The sequence below is a fragment of the Ranitomeya variabilis genome, chromosome 2, assembly GCF_051348905.1.
Source record: "Ranitomeya variabilis isolate aRanVar5 chromosome 2, aRanVar5.hap1, whole genome shotgun sequence".
NCBI classification, from domain to species: Eukaryota; Metazoa; Chordata; class Amphibia; order Anura; family Dendrobatidae; genus Ranitomeya; species Ranitomeya variabilis.
In genome coordinates this window covers 544,369,777-544,392,447 of record NC_135233.1, presented here as the reverse complement: position 1 = coordinate 544,392,447, position 22,671 = coordinate 544,369,777, and the positions used below count along the sequence as shown (strand labels likewise).

Sequence of the window (22,671 nt, the reverse complement as noted above, 5' to 3'; positions counted from 1 at the left end):
CCCTGAACTCAACACCGCAACTAGAAGTAGCCGCGGGATGTACCTACTGATCCTAGACACCTCGACACAGCCGGAGGACTAATTAACCCTATAGATAGAAAAGGGAAAACTATCTCGCCTCAGAGAAAATTCCCGAAGGATAGGCAGCCCCCCACAAATATTGACTGTGAGAGGAGAGGAAAAAACATACACAGGCTGAAAACAGGATTTAGCAAAGGAGGCCAATCTAGCTAAATAGGAAAGATAGGACAGAGAACTATGCAAAAAACTCCACATCTAACTAAAGATATGGAGGGTATATCTGCCTCTCCAGAGATTCCAGCTTGACTGCATAAATCATTACACAGATTAAGCTGGACAAGAAAAAACATGAAATGCACTGAACAATAAGGCCCAAAAAATGTGGGCTGCAAAACAAGCAGAACTTATCTTGGTGAAAAGACCAGGAAGCAGGAGAAACCATGAAGGGATGTGAATCCTCCAGAATACAATGGACAACTGGCACTGACTAAAGGGTGAGGCCAGACTAAATAGCCCAGTCCAGAGTGGAAACACCTGATAACTGCTGTGAAGGACAGACAGCAGCGCTACCACTTATAACCACCGGAGGGAGCCCAAGAACAGAATTCACATCAAAGGACGCACTTAGGGCATTAGGGGAGTGCAGGGACAGGCTTAGGTTTCAGCAGGAGGTGACCATTCCTTCATTTCCCTATTGATAGGGCCTTCCCCCCCTTTTCCATCCCATTATGAGTTTGTTATGCCATCTGCTGACCGACCACCCATTGGGTCGTGTCACATAATGACAACCTAAAACATCCAAATGACCCTGATCAAAAGTTTACATACCCTGGTGGTTTTGGCCTGATAACATGCACAGAAGTTGACACAAATGGGTTTGAATAGCTACTAAAGTTAACATCCTCACCTGTAACCTGTTTGCTTGTAATCAGTGTGTGCATAAAAGCTGAGTGTCATCCAGACAGACTCTTGCATCTTTCATCCAGCCACTGACATTTCTGGATTGCGAGTCATGGGGAAAGCAAACAAATTGTCAACGGATCTATGGGAAAAGGTAGTTGAACTGTATAAAGCAGGAAAGGGATACAAAAAGATATCCAAGGAATAGAAACCACCGGAGACTAGACGGAGGTGGACATGACTTGGGGATGGGTGGACCGAGAACTCCTGCAGCTTTTGTTTGTATTGCGGTGTAGATTTTAAATAAGAGTGTTGTTGCTTTAAGAGGAAGGAGTTTAGATGTTTGTGCCTGGTGTATTACTGTGAGGAGGGTGGGGCTTATATAGGGGAGGCAACTCTGGCTCTCCCTCTTTCTCTCATAGGATGGACAGGAAGAAACATTAAGGAAACATCAAACAACCTCAGAAATTCATGTAGCCGCCATGTTCCCTCATGTGTACCTCCCTGCAGACATGGCTGATATACTACTCCACATTCATCATGTATTAGTGTAGTATCAGCTTACTTCTTATTTGGGAGCAATATTACCTCAGAGATTCATGTAGCTGCCATGTTCCTTCATGGGTCTGTTACAAGCTGCCTCACACACTGCAGAGACAGCTCCTGTGTGACCTCCTTACAGACATGGCTGTTGTATCACATTTCTGCTGTATTATACAGAGTCTTCATGAGTTTTGGGTGTATGTATGATAGGTCAGAGCATTGACACATACAGTGTCTGCTATTGCTAGCGTGAAGCTGGGCAGTTACAGGTACTAGTCACTGGTGAAGGGGAGCAGTAACAGGGGATGGTGTATATATACACCGTATATATATATGAGGGTAAGAGGCTGCACTTCATGTCTGTGCATTGCATGCTGCTGTGTGCTGATTCCCCCTTCCCATTTATGGAGTCTGGTGACCTGTATGTGACCTCATCTCTGCTACAGTATAGTCTGATGATGCTGGGTGTACAGATCCAGCATAACAGGTTACTCTCACTATATATATGTGATATATGAGTAAAGGCTCCATCTCTGCTACAGTACAGTCTGATGATGCTGGGTGTACAGATCCAGCATAACAGGTTACTCTCACTATATATATGTGATATATGAGTAAAGGCTCCATCTCTGCTACAGTACAGTCTGATGATGCTGGGTGTACAGATCCAGCATAACAGGTTACTCTCACTACTGTATATATGTGATATATGAGTAAAGGCTCCATCTCTGCTACAGTACAGTCTGATGATGCTGGGTGTACAGATCCAGCATAACAGGTTACTCTCACTATCTATATGTGATATATGAGTAAAGGCTCCATCTCTGCTACAGTATAGTCTGATGATGCTGGGTGTACAGATCCAGCATAACAGGTTACTCTCACTATATATATGTGATATATGAGTAAAGGCTCCATCTCTGCTACAGTACAGTCTGATGATGCTGGGTGTACAGATCCAGCATAACAGGTTACTCTCACTATCTATATGTGATATATGAGTAAAGGTTCCATCTCTGTGCAGCATGCTTATCATGTATACAGACTTTGAGTACATGTTAGATCCTGGGTCTCCAGGTTACATTCCTTGCTGCACATATCCTTTGTGCATGACTTCCAAATCTGTGCTTTATTTCTGGCGATATGGCAGCCTTTAGTCCTATTATGTTGCATGCTGTCCTACCTGATATATCCACCCCTTTTTCTGTATATTGTCCCCTTCATATGTTTGCAGGATCGGGTTATACCCACTGAGCGCTTATTTATATTACCTAAGATGGTAGATAGCACAAGCCTGAATGGATTACCTGGAGCCTTACTATATATATTTTATCAGGTGTCAATAATTTGGGGAGTAATTCAGCACATGGCGTGGTGATGAGTGGGGCACTAATAACGCAGCATATGGCAGGCAGTGAGTGGGCACCTCTAACACAGTCATGGCGGGCATTGAGTGGGCACTAATAACTCAGCACATGGCGGGCAGTGAGTGGGCACTAATAACTCAGTACATGGCGGACAGTGAGTTGGCACGCCAAGTGTGATGCTGAACCTTGCTCTGGAGGACACATCATGGGCCCAGTTTTCAGCCCTGTCTCTCGTCTGTTGTATGTAGGTAGTGTGACTGACTGGGGACACAGACCTTGCAGTTTTCTGCACATACATTTATGGCTGTAAGCAGCTTATACTAGACCTACATATTATATTTTATTACGATATATATGCAGCTGGTGATTAGAGAGCCTGTCTGTAACTGCTGTAGAGGAGCAGGCGGCTTCTTTATTGTTGCAGCATATAACACAGCATTGCCCTTCATCGAATTTATCTGACCTTATGATGGGACATTTTCCAGTATCAACCTGTAATATACCTTGGTTGTAAACTTACATGGTGTTTTCATCTTCACTTATCCCACATCTTGTGCAGTTGGGGGGGTCCTTGAAATTGGTTATAAATTGGTCTGGGGGATCTATTGGGATTTGGATTCCTCTTTTTGGAATTTAATTTGGTTCTTGATCTGGTGAATGGTAGAGGGGATATTCATCAAGGGTTTGTTGAATCCTCATGAAGTTCAAGTGAACATTGGAACCCTGTGGTTGTGGTGCTCCCGAGCTAGTGGGGTAACGGCTGGGAGTAATTGTTGGTACATTTTATGTTCACTTTTTGTTTGGTAATCACCAGATCTTATGAGCTTCAACCACTCCTCCCAGCATGTTAATGTTCTTTATGCTTTGATGTTTTATTGTATGTTCTTTTAATTCTTATATTGTCCCCTTCATATATTTGCAGGAATGGTGTATACCCACCGAGTGCTTAAAGGGAACCTGTCACCCCGTTTTTTCGGTATGAGATAAAAATACTGTTAAATAGGACCTGAGCTGTGCATTACAATAGTGTAGTTTGTGGACCCCGATTCCCCACCTATGCTGCCGAAATACGTTACCAAAGTAGTCGTTTTCGCCTGTCAATCAGGCTGGTCTGGTCAAAAGGGCGTGTTGTCTTCCCCCAGATTTTGCGTAGTTTTCCGTTGGTGGCGTAGTGGTGTGCGCATGTCCAAGGTCCAGAATCCTCTGCCAGGGGATTTAAAAGAGCGCGCTGTTCGTTATTCATTGGTGATCGGTGGGCGCGGCCATCTTCCTTTGGCCGCGCATGCGAAGAAGCGGCGCTCTGCTGGCCGCGGCGCTCTGCTGGCCGCGGCGCTCTGCTGGCCGCGGCGCTCTGCTGGCCGCGGCTTCAGGAAAATGGCCGCCGCGATATCCATCTGCGCACGCGCGGCATCCCGCGGCCATTTTCCTGAAGCCGCGGCCAGCAGAGCGTCGCGGCCAGCAGAGCGCCGCTTCTGCGCACGCGCGGCCAAAGGAAGATGGCCGCGCCCACCGATCACCAATGAATAACGAACAGCGCGCTCTTTTAAATCCCCTGGCAGAGGATTCTGGACCTTGGGCATGCGCACACCACTACGCCACCAACGGAAAACTACGCAAAATCTGGGGGAAGACAACACGCCCTTTTGACCAGACCAGCCTGATTGACAGGCGAAAACGGCTACTTTGGTAACGTATTTCGGCAGCATAGGTGGGGAATCGGGGTCCACAAACTACACTATTGTAATGCACAGCTCAGGCCCTATTTAACAGTATTTTTATCTCATACCGAAAAAACGGGGTGACAGGTTCCCTTTAATTTTATATTACCTAAGATGGTGGATAGCACAGACTGAGTGGATTATCTGGAGCTGGGCAGTTGGGGGTGTCCTTGAAGTTGGTTACAAATTGGTCTGGGGGATCCATTGGGATATGGATTCCTCCTTTTGGTATTAAGTATGGTTCTGGATCTGGTGCAATGTGGAGGGGAGTTTCGGCAAGGGTTTGTCGGATCCTCAGGAAGTTCAAGTGAACATTGGAACCCTGTGGTTATGGTGCTCCCGAGCCAATGGGGTAACGGCTGGGAGTAATTGGTACATTTTATGTTCACTTTATGTTTAGTAATCGCCAGATCTTATGAGCTTCAAGGACTCCTTCCAGCGAGCTAAGGTTATTTATGCTTTGTTGGGTTATTGTATGTTTGTTTTAATAAAGGTGTGTACTAAAAAAAAAAAACACTTATTTGTTTCTTTTTTAGTGGGTCCTTGAAGCTAATTATAATTTGGTCAGTAGGGGTAACCATCTCAGGTATGGACCATCTGTTTTGGGGGGTATTCATCATAGTATGACCCCTTGTGCGGAGGAGTAAACATCTCAGGTATGGCCCCTGGATGGAGGGGTGTACATCACAGTATGACCCCCTGGTATGGAGGGGTAACCATCTTTGGTATGGCCCCCTGGTGTGGAGGAGTGACCACTGCGGTATGGCCCCCTGGTCTCCAGAAGCATTTATATCTTACAAGACTCTGTTAGGGTAAAGTCCATGTGGTCATGGCAATCATATTTTCCATGCCTACAAATTAAATTGGGTCCTATGAGCTAGGAACAATAGATGGAACAAAAAAAAATAAAATAGGCATGCATTTCAATACAATCGGTAGCTTCAAGGACGCTCTCTTTTTTCATGTGACTTGAGAATGCTGAGGCACAGATTTTGACTGTTTATATTGACCAACTCCTGTTTCTTTCAAGGTTGTCATCTGGACAATGCAGTAATATGGGGCATTAAACTGAAGAGCAATGTACCTAATATGGGTGCCCTGGAGTCAGTGGGAGTGACTAAGCGAAAAGTAACAAAGTGCATCCCGATGCCCTTGAGCCAGTGGGAGCGGCTAGGGGTGAAGTAATCAAGCGCATTAACACGAAGGGCAATGTGCCTATTCCCAATGCCTTTGTCCCAGTTGGAGAGGGTTAATGGTATATGTTATCAAGTGCCTGTAAAGCAATTAACAATGGCGTGGCAAGGTTATTAATAATGCCTTTGTAGACTTTTCTGCTATAGGCTTATTTCATTTACTATGTCCAAATATTACATAAATTATTTAAATTATTTAATGATCGGTTATACTGTCGATATTATATTGTATATGGCTTTTAATTACTCCTTGTTTATAGTATCTTTCTCTTTATATACACTCATCACCTTTTGGGTAGTAATAGTAAGTGGGTTTAAGAATTGGTTACTGCATCCCAGCTACTGTATGTAATGGTTTCTAGAACTAAAATCTGTGAATTGGTATAATAGTTTTTGGGGCATGACAGATGTCATTATACAGGTGGTCAGACTGTGGCTACCCCTTTATTATGGTATAGTTTCCGCATTCACCATTATAGGATCCTCATTGCAGGATGTTTAGTGGCTGTTATTTTGCTGTAGTTACCATATTATCGATCATAATTTGGTAGTGTTGCATTGTTAAAATTAATCTTTTGTAGCCCTGGAATTTTGTTACTCATATGCACAGTCTTTCCATAGCAAGCAGAACTGGTTGATGACTTTATTAGGCATGGGTGATGGGGGTCGAGTCCATTCAAGGTGTCAAATGGCCTCGCTGGTGGCGGTTTAGGAGTCAGGTGGAAGGTGCAGACAAGTTAAGGTGGACTCATATTAACTAATAGAGGATGTAAAACCTCATGGTGGTGAGCAGGCTCGGCTTTGGTGGCCAGCCTCAAGGACGTTGTAATGGTAACATCAATCAGGGGCGGGCACAGTGGTTAAGCACAGGAGTGAGGATAATAGGGTCATTGGTGCCCTGAAAGTTTACTGGCTCTGCTTGAATGGCAAGCCAGTGCATGCCACCCCTTTATGGCTGTCTGACCTGGTGCTGTATGTCAGACAGCTGGGGATATCGTAGTACTTGTGAATCCCAATGTACTAGCACTCCACCTGACTCCTACTGTGATTATTTAATCCTGTGATTTGAATAAAAGCTGTGGCCATTTTGACAACCAAAATAATGTGTTTTGTGTATTTATTTTAGCACCTAGGTTTACAGTAGTTATGGTGGTTTTAAGATGGAGTGGGGTCCATCCCATATCCAAAAGTCATGATAATGCAGCAGCGTTCAAACTGTGATTATCAAATGGAAAATCAGGGGCTCTGTAAAAACAAAACCACAGTTAGGTAGACCAACAAAAATTTTATCCACTACTGCCAGGAAAATTGTTGGGATGCAAAGAAAAAAAAATCACAAATAACATCAGCTGAAATGCAGGACTCTGAAAACTAGCGGTGTGGCTGTTTCAAGATGTACAATAATGAAGCACTTGAAGAAAAATGGGCTGAATGGTGGAGTTGCCAGAAGAAAGCCATTACTGCCCAATTGCCACAAAGTATCTCACCTACAATATGCAAAAACAGCACAGAGACAAGCCTCAAAACTTCTGAAACAAGGTAATTTGGAGTGATGAGACTAAAATTGAACTTTTTGGCCACAATCATAAACGTTACATTTGGAGAGTGGTTAACAATGCCTATGATGAAAGGAATACCATTCTTACTGTAAAGCACGGGGTTGGATCGTTGATGTTTTGGGGATGTGTGAGCTACAAAGGCACAGGAAACTTGGTAAAAGTTGAAGGAAAGATGAATGCAGCATTTTAGCGGCAAATACTGCTGCGCATGGGACGTACTTGGACGTTCCAAAATGACGATACAAAGCACAAGGCCAAGTCAACCTGTCATTTGCTACAGCAGAACAAAGTGAAGGTTCTGGAGTGGCCATCTCAGTCTCCTGACCTCAATATCACTGAGCCACTCTGGGGAGATCTGAAGCATGCAGTTCATGCTAGACAGCCCAGGAATTTACAGGAAGTGGATGCTTTTTGCCTAGAAGAGTGGGCAGCTTTACCATCTGAGAAAATAAAGAACCTCATCCACAACTACCACAAAAGACTTCAAGCTGTCATTGATGTTAGAGGGGGCAATACACGGTATTAATAAATGGGGTATGTGAACTTTTGTTCAGGGTCATTTGGATGTTTTGGGTTGTCGTTATGATTTAAAAAGAGAAAACACAGTAGTTTGACAATAAATGGCTTTGTCCAACCACTAACCATGAGTGGAGAAAAAGCGTTGGTGCTATCATACACATTCTCTGAAAAAGGCCAGGAAACCAAAAATTCTACCAGGGTATGCAAACCTTTGAGCACAACTGTGTATAAATATGTATATATATGTATATATATATATATATATATATATATATATATATATATATATATATATATATACACATATATACAGTGGGGCAAAAAAGTATTTAGTCAGTCAGCAATAGTGCAAGTTCCACCACTTAAAAAGATGAGAGACGTCTGTAATTTACATCATAGGTAGACCTCAACTATGGGAGACAAACTGAGACAAAAAAATCCAGAAAATCACATTGTCTGTTTTTTTTATCATTTTATTTGCATATTATGGTGGAAAATAAGTATTTGGTCAGAAACAAACAATCAAGATTTCTGGCTCTCACAGACCTGTAACTTCTTCTTTAAGAGTCTCCTCTTTCCTCCACTCATTACCTGTAGTAATGGCACCTGTTTAAACTTGTTATCAGTATAAAAAGACACCTGTGCACACCCTCAAACAGTCTGACTCCAAACTCCACTATGGTGAAGACCAAAGAGCTGTCAAAGGACACCAGAAACAAAATTGTAGCCCTGCACCAGGCTGGGAAGACTGAATCTGCAATAGCCAACCAGCTTGGAGTGAAGAAATCAACAGTGGGAGCAATAATTAGAAAATGGAAGACATTCAAGACCACTGATAATCTCCCTCGATCTGGGGCTCCACGCAAAATCCCACCCCGTGGGGTCAGAATGATCACAAGAACGGTGAGCAAAAATCCCAGAACCACGCGGGGGGACCTAGTGAATGAACTGCAGAGAGCTGGGACCAATGTAACAAGGCCTACCATAAGTAACACACTACGCCACCATGGACTCAGATCCTGCAGTGCCAGACGTGTCCCACTGCTTAAGCCAGTACATGTCCGGGCCCGTCTGAAGTTTGCTAGAGAGCATTTGGATGATCCAGAGGAGTTTTGGGAGAATGTCCTATGGTCTGATGAAACCAAACTGGAACTGTTTGGTAGAAACACAACTTGTCGTGTTTGGAGGAAAAAGAATACTGAGTTGCATCCATCAAACACCATACCTACTGTAAAGCATGGTGGTGGAAACATCATGCTTTGGGGCTGTTTCTCTGCAAAGGGGCCAGGACCACTGATCCGGGTACATGAAAGAATGAATGGGGCCATGTATCGTGAGATTTTGAGTGCAAACCTCCTTCCATCAGCAAGGGCATTGAAGATGAAACGTGGCTGGGTCTTTCAACATGACAATGATCCAAAGCACACCGCCAGGGCAACGAAGGAGTGGCTTCGTAAGAAGCATTTCAAGGTCCTGGAGTGGCCTAGCCAGTCTCCAGATCTCAACCCTATAGAAAACCTTTGGAGGGAGTTGAAAGTCCGTGTTGCCAAGCGAAAAGCCAAAAACATCACTGCTCTAGAGGAGATCTGCATGGAGGAATGGGCCAACATAACAACAACAGTGTGTGGCAACCTTGTGAAGACTTACAGAAAACGTTTGACCTCTGTCATTGCCAACAAAGGATATATTACAAAGTATTGAGATGAAATTTTGTTTCTGACCAAATACTTATTTTCCACCATAATATGCAAATAAAATGATAAAAAAACAGACAATGTGATTTTCTGGATTTTTTTGTCTCAGTTTGTCTCCCATAGTTGAGGTCTACCTATGATGTAAATTACAGACGCCTCTCATCTTTTTAAGTGGTGGAACTTGCACTATTGCTGACTGACTAAATACTTTTTTGCCCCACTGTATATATATATATATATATATATATATATATATATATATATATATATATGCACACACACACACTATATATATATATATATATATATATATATATATATATATATATATGTATATATACTAGGTGGTGGTGGCCCGATTCTAACGCATCGGGTATTCTAGAATATGCATGTCCACGTAGTATATTGCCCAGTGACGTAGTATATTGCCCAGTGACGTAGTATATTGCCCAGTGACGTAGTATATTGCCCAGTGACGTAGTATATTGCCCAGTGACGTAGTATATTGCACAGCCACGTAGTATATTGCCCAGTTACGTAGTATATTGCACAGCCACGCAGTATATTGCCCAGTTACAATACTTAGGCACATACAGATACTTACAGATACAGATACAATACAGATACTTAGGCAGTTAACTGGTTCAATGCAGCTTTACATGAACACCCGAGCCTTACACTATGGCTGGTCCAAATAACTAAAGCAATTGTTACCATCCACCTCTCGTGTCTCCCCTTTTCCTCATAGTTTGTAAGCTTGCGAGCAGGGCCCTCATTCCTACTGGTATCTGTTTTGAACTGTGATTTCTGTTATGATGTAATGTCTATTGTCTGTACAAGTCCCCTCTATAAGTTGTAAAGCGCTGCGGAATATGTTGGCGCTATATAGATAAAAATTATTATTATAATTATTATTAGTTACGTAGTATATTGCCCAGTGACGTAGTATATTGCCCAGTGACGTAGTATATTGCCCAGTGACGTAGTATATTGCACAGCCACGTAGTATATTGCCCAGTTTATATATATATATATATATATATATATATATATATATATATATATATATACAGTGCAGACCAAAAGTTTGGACACACCTCATTTAAAGATTTTTCTATATTTTCACGACTATGAAAATGGTAAATTCACACTGAAGGCATCAAAACTATGAATCACATGTGGAATTATATACTTAACAAAAAAGTGTGAAACAACTGAAAATATGTCTTATATTCTAGGTTCTTCAAAGTAGCCACCTTTTGCTTTGATGACTGCTTTGCATTTACATATATATATATATACTAGCTGAAGAGCCCAGCGTTGCCTGGGCATAGTGTGATGCACTGACCCCTGTTATAGCTGGGGGGCGCTGTATGTGCTCCCCAGGAGATGCATGGAGGCGTATTGGGGATAGTGAGACAGTGTCCGGCATTGTGGTGAAAGGCCAGTATGTGTCACAGAGGAGCAGGTCTTCTGCGCTGTAAGTCTCCCTTGATATGGGGAGATGCTCCCTACAATGCAACCCGGAGTATTTGATCTTTGGTGCACATGAGTACTAAGATGTTGTTTAGTGAATCTGGGTCCGGGTTGCAGGTAGCTGTGAGAGATGGGGGGGTCTGGCTTCCCACATACCTCACCACTGGGTGAGGGTGCTCACTGCACCCTTTTTTCCTATTCGGCAGTGCGGGTGTTTGAGGACCTGCAATGATGTCAGAATCACGTGACCAGCCCATGTGATCCATACCTCACCTGTGGGAGTGGTTACAGGTACATAATGTGACCAGGGTGTGGGTCACATGTCCCTGTAGGTTCCTGTATGCTCTCTGAGTGTGGACCTGAGTGTTTCTGTGCTGGAAGGTCCTGGAAGCCTAAGTGTTGGGAGTGTGGACTCCCTGAAGAGCACGTGGTGGGACTCTGGTACTGGTGGCTTGGGGTGTTGGACGGTCCCAGTCGGGCGACGGACATCCTGAATATCACCTCGACAGATCACCTGTGGTGAGGACCATGGACTGACAAGGAGTCAGCCTGTGGAGCAGGAGCTCCTACGAGGTAACCCCGGGTATGGGGAAAGGATTATGTGCCTTAATGAAAGTCAGTTACTGAACTGTGTGGCATGCAGTCACCCAGGACAACTGGACAAAGTAAGGTCCTGCATGTTTACTGACTGTGCTTCAAAGCAATATACTGTGAAGTGCTAAGTATTATGTGAGGTCTGTGATGTGGAACATGGCCTTCCGTGGTTTTTGCTGAGTGGATAATAAACCACATGGACTATTTATTTGAAAAAACCGTGCCTGTCTATGTTTATCCTGCTGCCAAGCGAGTATTCCCCAATACGCTAGTGAGCGCTATCTCACATATGGTGCTAGACCACGGGCAACGGTCCAGGAGGCACGTTCAGAGTTGTTTGCTGTGGCTCGGCGGGGCCACGAAGATTGTGTCTGGCTGTAACTCGGCGGGGTTACGAAGCTGACAAGCATCTTGCTGTGGATTGGCGGGTCCACGAAGGTGAGAATCGGCTTGCTGTGGATCGGCGGTCCACGAAGTCTGTGGTAGAGCCTTGTGGAGTGTAACCGCGGTTGTAGCAAGCGGTTCCACAGCAGCAGGAGCTGCAGAGTTGGCAGCAGCTGTTTGTGATCAGCACCTGGAGGTGCCAGTGATTTGTGACGGCAGCAGGAGCTGTAGCAGTGCCAGCAGGAACTGGTGAAGTGTTGAGAAAAAAAAAATTGTGCTCCAGGTTGTGCAGACTCTTAAAGGGCTAGTGCAAGCCCAGGGACATTCTGATGTACTGTGCGAACTGGGGCCTGGGAGTGTCATGGGGAGTCCACGGGGTGTACCCCGGGGAAGGGTGGTGTTCCTTTAAATGGGTGGTGTCCATAAAAGTGGGTGGTGACCCAAATAGGGATAATTGCCCAAAAGGGGGTGGAGTCCCAAAAGGGGGCGGTAACCAAAATAGGGTTAGTGACCCAAAATGGGGTGGAGTCCCGGGGAATGGTGGTTTCCCAAAAGGGGGCTGCAGACGAATTGTTGCCCAGGGCATGAAAGTTATGTGTGTCCGGTATGCTGTGTAAACTATCCACCTGGCGAGCGTTTATGGGAGTGTGCCCTGTGGATGCATGATATGGAAGTAGTGTAGCAGAGAGATGACTCGTCAAACTCAATTTGACAGGTGGACCCGCCCCTATCAAAGTGTGTAACCCCTCCCCTCCCTGGGTGTCTGCGCTCCCTGGCTGGCAGCTTTTGATACAGTTTGATATTGTTATCACAGTATTTGATACAGTGATTATTATCACAGTATTTGATTGTTTTTATATTAGATTTTCATTTTATATGTAGCTGATGTGCGATTATTCTGTAATCAGGGCAGTGTGTTTTATTACCAATGAGCACATATAGTGCAAAATTGTGTTTTATAACACACCATGCCAATTATATAATTTTATATCCTAGGATTCTCATTTTTACACGTGGTTTATAACACCAGTTTCATTGGATTTTATTCCCAATGAGCACATATAGTGCAAAATTGTGTTTTATAACACACCAACACCAATCTCATTGTATTTTATTCCCAATGAGCACATATAGTGCAAAATTGTGTTTTATAACACACAATGCTGTTTATATAATTTTATATCCTAGGATTCTCATTTTTACATGTGGTTTATAACACCAGGCTCATTGTATTTTATTCCCAATGACCGCATATAGTGAATAGTGACCATGTTACAACACCCGCAAGTATGAAGCGGTGTGTTTTATACATTTATAAAAACCAAAGACATGATATTGTAAAAGTTTAAAAGATTTTATTGTTGTAAAATAAATACATCTCAAAGACATTTAAATAATATAAAATTCTTACAGAATATAAAAAAGCAAACATTAAATAGTACAATGATCATACATCAACACACTTCTTACAAAATAAATAAATAGTATCACAAATACAATGAACATACATCATTACACTTCTTACAAAATAAATAATATAGTGTTACAAGCCATGTACAGCATTTATCCAGTACATTCTTTACATCGTGAGCCACATGGTTTGTAGCATCGGTAGAGACCTTTTTTTAGGTAGCAGAGTACCACGTGTGGTACCTAATGACGGGGAATGTAAAGATTGAATTGTATGTGGCGGCGGGGCTAGCTTCTGTGGTGTAGATACAGCGTGTGTCTCACTGCTGGAAAATTTTAATTCATCTAAAAGCTTCCTAGTAGTGGGATTACCCACAACTGTAGACAGTATATTTAGCTCGGCCATAGCATGCATAAATGAATCCCAACCCAGTGGTAAATTTCTGCCGGTCAGAGCATGACTCTGTGTTGTACTACGTACCAACAGTGGCGTATCTAGGGGGGGCAGCCGGGGCATGTGCCCCGGGTGCAGCCGACAGGGGGGCGCAGTCGGGCCGCCTAATTCGGCGGTCCGCAGTGTCTCCCCCGGCAGCTGCATTCTGCCGCCCCCGGTCTGGGAGTCAGCTGTTCTCTGTGCCGACTGTCAAGCTGACAGCCGGCACAGAGAAGCTGCAGAGTGCCGGCTCCCAATGTGTGCAGAGGGGGAGGGGAGCCCCTGCAGAGTGGCTGCAGTGGGCAGGGAGAAATCCCTGCAGCTCCGCTGCCCAGCGATCTGTCTTCCTGCTTCCTCTTGCTTCCTCTCACACAGATGCGCCGCTGGATGACGTCATCATTCAGTGGCCGGCTGTGTCAGAGGAAGGCAATGGAGCTGCTGCTGCAGAGCCCGAGGAGAGGTGAGAGGTGTGTGTGAATGTGTGTGTATGTGAGTGTGTGTGTGTGTATGTTTGTGTGTGTGAATGTGTGTGTGAGTATGTGTGTGTGTGTGTGAATGTGTGTGAATGTGTGTGTGTGTGTGTATGTGTGTATGTGTGTGAATATGTGTGTGTGTGTGTGTATGTGAGTGTGTATGTGTGTGTGTGTGAATGTGTGTATGTGAGTGTGTGAATGTGTGTGTGTGAATATGTGTGTGTGAATATGTGAGTGTGTGTGTATGTGTGTGTGTGTGTGAATGTGTGTGTGGCTCAGTATTGTGTATCGCGCTGCAGGGGAATGTGCAGAGAAGTGAATGGTGTGTGTGTGGGGGGAGGAGAGGGCAATGATGGGGATGGTGGAGGAGGAGAGGACAATGATGGGGCTGATGGGGGGCATATGTCCTTGGGGGGTGGGGGGGGCAAAATGAATTCTTGCCCCGGGTGCCAGAAACGCTAGATCCACCTCTGCGTACCAAATCCAGTAAGTTAGACCCTGGTATTACGGATCCTTTGAAAATAAATTCAGCTTTATTATTCCAGGCTGTAACATTTTTATTCTGCAGTAACCTGTTTAGTAAAAATTCAGCATTCTTTTTATATCTTTGGTTTATATGGCTGACAATTTCAGCGACCTCTTGATTTTTATCAGAGTCGGTATTTGACAATTGTTGCTGATCAGGATCAGGAGTGCTAACGAGATTTAAAGCCGTTACTTCTTTTGAGCTGTGTCGCGTATGTACCAAGTAGCGCTGTAGCACTGTGCTATACATTTTAATTTTCACATCATCAGGAATGTCACGACGTTGTAAAATGGCACTAATTTCACTATCAAGCCGCCGAATAACACTGTTGCGTATGTTATCTGTAGTACAGGGCCTTAGTTTGTCTAGCTCCTGTTTGGGCACTAGATACATTTTCTCTGTATGCTCCATTATTTTCCTGCGAGCAGGCTTGTTATTATTGGAATTGCAAAAGCTAAAAGAGGGCCGATAAACCCGCCGGCCTGCTTTAGTAGACACTTCTTTTTCTTTATGGGCTGAGATCTGTCGCTCAGGGTTCTTATAGCTTTACGCCACTTCTTTAATATGCCTTTTTGACACTCTTTCAGCGGAATCCTGCCTTTTAAGATGTTTAAAGCAATCTCGCCTATGGCTGTAGTTAAATCATTGCTTGCATTGCGCAAAATAGACTTTTGGACAGCGGGGGTTGCTTTCACCAGAGTTTTTCAAAGAGCCCAGTTACGCCGGAGTCTCTCAGACATCTTTACAGCACAACGCACACAGCGTAGAATGTCTGATACCGGGTAAAATTCACTTTTTAGAAGTGTTTTTCTTTTGAACATAGACAGCAGGCAACGCTGGTGGAAACAATCCGGTCCTTAAGCGCAGATCCTCAGGGGTGTTAGATCTCAAATCTACAAGCAAATACCCATAAGGCTCCCCCGTGGCATCCTCAAAAGCTTCTAGGAAAAAACGTGTTTTTCCGGGATACATCTGGCGAGCTAGAGTTAAAATTTGTAATTTATCTCGGGGGTTATTAAAAAACACCATGTATTTTGTGTTTAAAATTATCGTGCGGCTTTTCTTACCCTGACAAAATATGTTTTGTACCAGGTAGAAAATGCTGAGATTTCTGTGGTGCACATACTTGGTAAAGGCTTTTTCTATCTCACAATTTTCACGAGCACTCTCCATGAGAGCATCAACAATAGCCAAATTCACCTTCTCCGGCGGGAATAATTTGTCATCTACGAATGTATTCGGCAGACCCTCCACAAATCTGGCGTTGGGAAAAGAGAGAGAGATTTCATCATATAGTTTTTGCCAACACGAATAAAACCAAACAATATTATTAGGTTTCTGAGAAAAATTAGTTTCAATATTATATAGCAGTTGTTTTACAAAATAGCTCTTTCCAGAATTAGACGGGCCGGCTAGAATGCATGAGAATGGGTGTTGCAGGCGGGTATCCATCACCACAATACTCGACTAATACCCAAAAGGTAATGTGGCGAAATCGTCTAATAGTCGCCGCTTTGTGTAAACGCACTTTTGTGTTTTGCGTAATGGCCTCGTCTCAATATCCCAGTACTTTTTATTTCTCACAATGGACGGCTGTTGTACGACAATACGTTTCTGAGTTTCTGTGACAGAATTGCGCTGGTAGTCCAGAACTAGATCTTTTAGACTGTTGAAATTAATAGATTGAGAGTTACCGACATTTAGTGTTATCCCCTTAACTTTTAAGACAGTTTTACCGGTGTTGAGTTTGTATCCGTAAGTAGTATTGAGCGAAACGGGTCGACAATTTTCAGAAGTCGCCGACTTTTGGCAAAGTCGGGTTTCATGAAACCCGACCCGACCCCTGTGTGGGGTCGGCCATGAGGTCGGCGATCTTCTGAATCTGGTATCGGAATTCCGATACCGAGTTCCGATATGTTTGCGATATCGGAAATCGGTATCGGAATCCACATTTAAGTGTAAAATAAAGAATTAAAATAAAAAATATTGATATACTCACCTCTCCGACGAGCCCTGGTAGTAATCGGCATCTTCCGTTCCTAAGAATGAGCACGTTCAGGGCCTTAGAAGACATCACAGCTTTGTGATTGGTCGCGGCGGCCCACGTGACCGCTCAGCGACCAATCACAAGCCGTGACGTAATTCTCTCAGGTCCTAAATTCCTCATTCTAGGAATTTAGGCCATGAGAATTACGTCACGGCTTGTTATTGGTCGCTGAGCGGTCACGTGGGCCGACGCGACCAATCACAAAGCCGTGACGTCATCTAAGGCCCTGAACACGCTCATTCTTAAGAAGAAAGGCTGCCGGAAAGAAGCCGAGGGTGAGTATATTCCTATTAGGTATATACTCACCCTCGTACGTGCCCTGCTTCTTTCCGGCAGCCTTCCTTCTTAAGAATGAGCGTGTTCAGGGCCTTAGATGACGTCACTGCTTTGTGATTGGTCGCGGCGGCCCACGTGACCGCTCAGTGACCAATCACAAGCCGTGACGTAATTCTCATGGCCTAAATTCCTAGAATGAGGAATTTAGGACCTGAGAGAATTACGTCACGGCTTGTGATTGGCCGCTGAGCGGTCACGTGGGCCGCCGCGACCAATCACAAAGCCGTGACGTCATCTAAGGCGCTGAACGCGCTCATTCATAGGAACGAAAGATGCCGATTACTACCAGGGCTCGTCAGAGGGTGAGTATATCAATATTTTTTATTTTAATTCTTTATTTTACACTTAAATATGGATCCCAGGGCCTGAAGGAGAGTTTCCTCTCCTTCAGACCCTGGGGACCATAGTATCCCATTGCACTGCATTGGGCTTCGCGTTTCGGACGACCCCGACCCCGACTTTTTTATAGGATCGGCCGATTTCACTCGACCCGACTTTTGAGAAAGTCAGGTTTCGTGAAACCCGACCCGATCCTATAAAAATCAAAGTCGCTCAACCCTATCCGTAAGTTTTGGGGCCCGCGGATACTAATTCTGTGATGTGTGTACCATCGGGTATCTCACTGGTCAGCTCCCCCAGGTAATCGCCTAAAGGTGGCTGCCACTCACCATCTCTCTGTACAAAAATAACTGAATCTGTGTCGTGATAAAGGCACCTCTCCTGCAGCCGGTCCAGCAGCGAATAGAGCTCTAACCGAGCATACGCTGTTGTAAAACACGCTATAAAAATGTTTGCGTTTTTGTTGAGTGTGTGGTGGCCTTTTGCGTATTTCCAGTTAATGGTTGAGGTGTCATCATCAAGGAAATGTAACATCGAAATGTCATAGTATGGCAGGAACAAATACTTAAAAAGCTCATCTGGATCCCTAACAATGCTGGTACATGATAGATTAGATCTCTGAGCAAACTTTCCCCATAAAGAATTTAAGAAAAGCTTGGAGATCTGTCTCTTCGCAGGATTGACAGCTATATTTTCAGCCCGTAATTGGACACCTTCTTTTTCAAGAAAAGAGTCAATGTACTGCCTTTTCTTGTCGTCATCAGTACACCAGCTAGGATAACCAGAGGCTTCCTGCTTATCCCTAAGATGTAATTTAATGTAGGGAGCAAACAGTTCATCAGTGGTTTTAGGAAAATGCCATATTTCATAGATGTGCGCGATCCGATACCCTTTTTCTATCGCCATCTCGAGCTCTATAGTGCACCAGGTGCCTGTCAGGGCACGTTCTTCATCACTATGAGCACAAACATCTGCCTGGGAATTTACAGCGCATGTGTAGCAAAGGGGAAACATTAAGTTTTTGTTGAGTTTTACCGGCAGAACCGGAAAAAATAAATCTCTCGGTGGGTAGACCTTGACTTTAGCAATGCCAAAGTATTTTTTAATGAATCCAAAATTGTCATAGATGATGTCTGGGTGGCCTACAGGGTATGTTTTAGTTTTGTTTACAAAGGGGTACAAACTGGTGAAATCGTAGTAATGTAAAGTCTCCCCTTCTTCCAGATGGTGATAGAGCTTAATGGCGTTAGTTCGGCCGCCATAAAGCGCATCACGGGGGTCTAAAGGGACGGGAAATTCCATCTGGTGGAGAAATGTTTGAAGGTTAGAATCATTTTCAACCATTTCATTCCACTCATGCTCCCACATCACCCTTATTGTGTACCCACAGCCCTGTAAGTAGCGCTTTTTAGCTAAAAAGGTGTAATATAATTGGCCGTAGGAAGTGTTTGTGACCTTATTCGTGTCATTTTCATTATAGCACACAGGACATCCATGGTAAAAACACCCCTGAAATTCAAAGGCTATGTGCTGGCCGCTAACATAGGCATAGCCATCTAGAAAATATTTCCTGACTTGTTTTTCACCGCCTCTCAAGGCGTGTCGGATGTCGATGTTCTCGGAGTGTGCTACATACATGAGCCATTGTATAGCTGGTGACGAGTAGCGCTTTTTTACCTTGTGATAATTATCACCAGGCAAAATGGCGATGGTCTTTTTTGGAAGAAATTTAAACCTGTACATAGCCATACACACCGAGGCCAGGGTGATGAGCTGAAAAGGATCAACACATCTGCTCACTACAATCGTTTGCTTTTGACGCTTACAGTATTTTTTAACATTTTTCTGTGTCATCTGCATAATACGCTCTCTATAGATCTCGCAGGCGTGTCTCAAAATTTCAACATCCTGTTTGCAATAAGATTTTAGCTCGGCCTTGAAGTCAAAAGTTGTATTTACCTGTGTCGCATACCACTCCAGGAACTCTACCTTCTCACCAGGTGACATGTACTCCACCCCATAATATTTTACATCAGGTATGGGGCCTACATAGTTTTGGTTTTCTCTGGTATTAAAAAAGTGTGGAAAATGGCCTTTGCCGCCTGTGGTAATTTACTGAGTTTCATGGGGATAAAATTTAGAGAGTCTATGAACCTTATAGACAAATTGGGTAGCGTCACACACAAGAGACGGGTTATCAACTGTACCTGTAGTTTTTCAGAAATCAGTTCCTTAACAATGAAGTATGAGTCGCATCTTCCGCCATTGTGGGCAATAAATGTATGATCTGAAAATTTGCCGCTTGTAAAGAACTGTACAAAGTCATGTGTACAGGTATCACCCTCAAACTCCCAGGAGGGGTGGCCATACAGCATTGTAGCATAAATGTAATTCGGGATGTGCGTGCCTGTCTCCTGCATACATTCAAAATCATAAAAGATATAGCAGTCTGACTCATCCTTTGCTACATACCGCCGCATGTAACAAAGATGGGTGTCATGATTCTCAATGGCGAGAGAACATAGCCCAGCATATATGAGAACTAGCTCTTGGAAGATGGAAACTATACTGACCATGAACTAAACCTGCCGCACAACTAGAAGTGGCCGGGTAGCATGCCTACGTTTTTTAATCCCTAGATGCCCAGCGCCAGCCGGAGAACTACCTAATCCTAGCAGAGGAAAAGACAGTCCTGGCTCACCTCTAGAGAAATTTCCCCAAAAGGCAGACAGAGGCCCCCACATATATTGGCGGTGATATTAGATGAAATGACAAACGTAGTATGAAATAGGTTTAGCAAAATCGAGGTCCGCTTACTAGACAGCAGGAAGACAGAAAGGGCACTTTCATGGTCAGCAGAAAACACTATCAAAACACCATCCAGAAATTACTTTAAGACTCTAGCATTAACTCATAACACCAGAGTGGCAATTTCCGATCACAAGAGCTTTCCAGACACAGTAACGAAACAGCAGCTGTGAACAGGAACAAAATGCAAAAACACACAAGGACAAAAGTCCAACTTAGCTGGGAGTTGTCTGGTAGCAGGAACATGCACAGAAAGGCTTCTGATTACATTGTTGACCGGCATGAAACTGACAGAGGAGCAAGGTTATATAGCGACTCCCACATCCTGATAGGAGCAGGTGAACAGAGGGGATGATGCACACAAGTTCAATTCCACAAGTGGCCACCGGGGGAGCCCAGAATCCAATTTCACAACAGTACCCCCCCCTCAAGGAGGGGGCACCGAACCCTCACCAGAACCACCAGGGCGATCAGGATGAGCCCTATGAAAGGCACGGACAAGATCGGAGGCATGAACATCAGAGGCAGTGACCCAAGAATTATCCTCCTGACCGTATCCCTTCCATTTGACCAGATACTGGAGTTTCCATCTGGAAACACGAGAGTCTAAGATCTTTTCCACAACGTACTCCAACTCACCCTCAACCAACACCGGAGCAGGAGGCTCAACGGAAGGCACAACCGGTACCTCATACCTGCGCAACAATGACCGATGAAAAACATTATGAATCGAAAAGGATGCAGGGAGGTCCAAACGGAAGGACACAGGGTTAAGAATCTCCAATATCTTGTACGGGCCGATGAACCGAGGCTTAAACTTAGGAGAAGAAACCCTCATAGGGACAAAACGAGAAGACAACCACACCAAGTCCCCAACACAAAGCCGAGGACCAACACGACGACGGCGGTTGGCAAAAAGCTGAGTCTTCTCCTGGGACAACTTCAAATTGTCCACCACCTGCCCCCAAATCTGATGCAACCTTTCCACCACAGCATCCACTCCAGGACAATCCGAAGATTCCACTTGACCGGAGGAAAATCGAGGATGAAACCCCGAATTACAGAAAAACGGGGACACCAAGGTGGCAGAGCTGGCCCGATTATTGAGGGCGAACTCCGCCAAAGGCAAAAAAGCAACCCAATCATCCTGATCCGCAGACACAAAACACCTCAAATATGTCTCCAAGGTCTGATTAGTCCGCTCGGTCTGGCCATTAGTCTGAGGATGGAAAGCAGATGAAAAAGACAAATCTATGCCCATCCTAGCACAGAATGCCCGCCAAAATCTAGACACGAATTGGGTCCCTCTGTCAGAAACGATATTCTCCGGAATACCATGCAAACGAACAACATTTTGAAAAAACAGAGGAACCAACTCGGAAGAAGAAGGCAACTTAGGCAAGGGAACCAGATGGACCATCTTAGAGAAACGGTCACACACCACCCAGATGACAGACATCTTCTGAGAAACAGGCAGATCCGAAATAAAATCCATCGAGATGTGCGTCCAAGGCCTCTTCGGGATAGGCAAGGGTAACAACAATCCACTAGCCCGAGAACAACAAGGCTTGGCCCGAGCACAAACGTCACAAGACTGCACAAAGCCTCGCACATCTAGTGACAGGGAAGGCCACCAGAAGGACCTAGCCACCAAATCCCTGGTACCAAAGATTCCAGGATGACCTGCCAACGCAGAAGAATGAACCTCAGAGATGACTCTACTGGTCCAATCATCAGGAACAAACAGTCTACCAGGTGGGCAACGATCAGGTCTTTCCGCCTGAAACTCCTGCAAGGCCCGCCGCAGGTCTGGAGAAACGGCAGACAATATCACTCCATCTTTAAGGATACCTGTGGGCTCAGAATTACCAGGGGAGTCAGGCTCAAAACTCCTAGAAAGGGCATCCGCCTTAACATTCTTAGAACCCGGTAGGTACGACACCACAAAATTAAACCGAGAGAAAAACAACGACCAGCGTGCCTGTCTAGGATTCAGGCGCCTGGCAGACTCAAGGTAAATTAAATTTTTGTGGTCAGTCAATACCACCACCTGATGTCTGGCCCCCTCAAGCCAGTGACGCCACTCCTCAAAAGCCCACTTCATGGCCAAAAGCTCCCGATTCCCAATATCATAATTCCGCTCGGCGGGCGAAAATTTACGGGAAAAAAAGGCACAAGGTCTCATCACGGAGCAGTCGGAACTTCTCTGCGACAACACCGCCCCAGCTCCGATTTCAGAAGCGTCGACCTCAACCTGAAAAGGAAGAGCAACATCAGGCTGACGCAACACTGGGGCGGAAGAAAAGCGGCGCTTGAGCTCCCGAAAGGCCT

At 44.5% G+C, this 22,671-nt stretch overlaps 1 protein-coding gene across 6 annotated transcripts in view; it reads left to right on the top strand.

Annotated features, from left to right (window-relative positions):
• Nucleotides 1-22,671, top strand: part of SMPD3 (sphingomyelin phosphodiesterase 3) — a 567,374-nt gene that overhangs the window by 370,965 nt on the left and 173,738 nt on the right. The window lies entirely within an intron of this gene.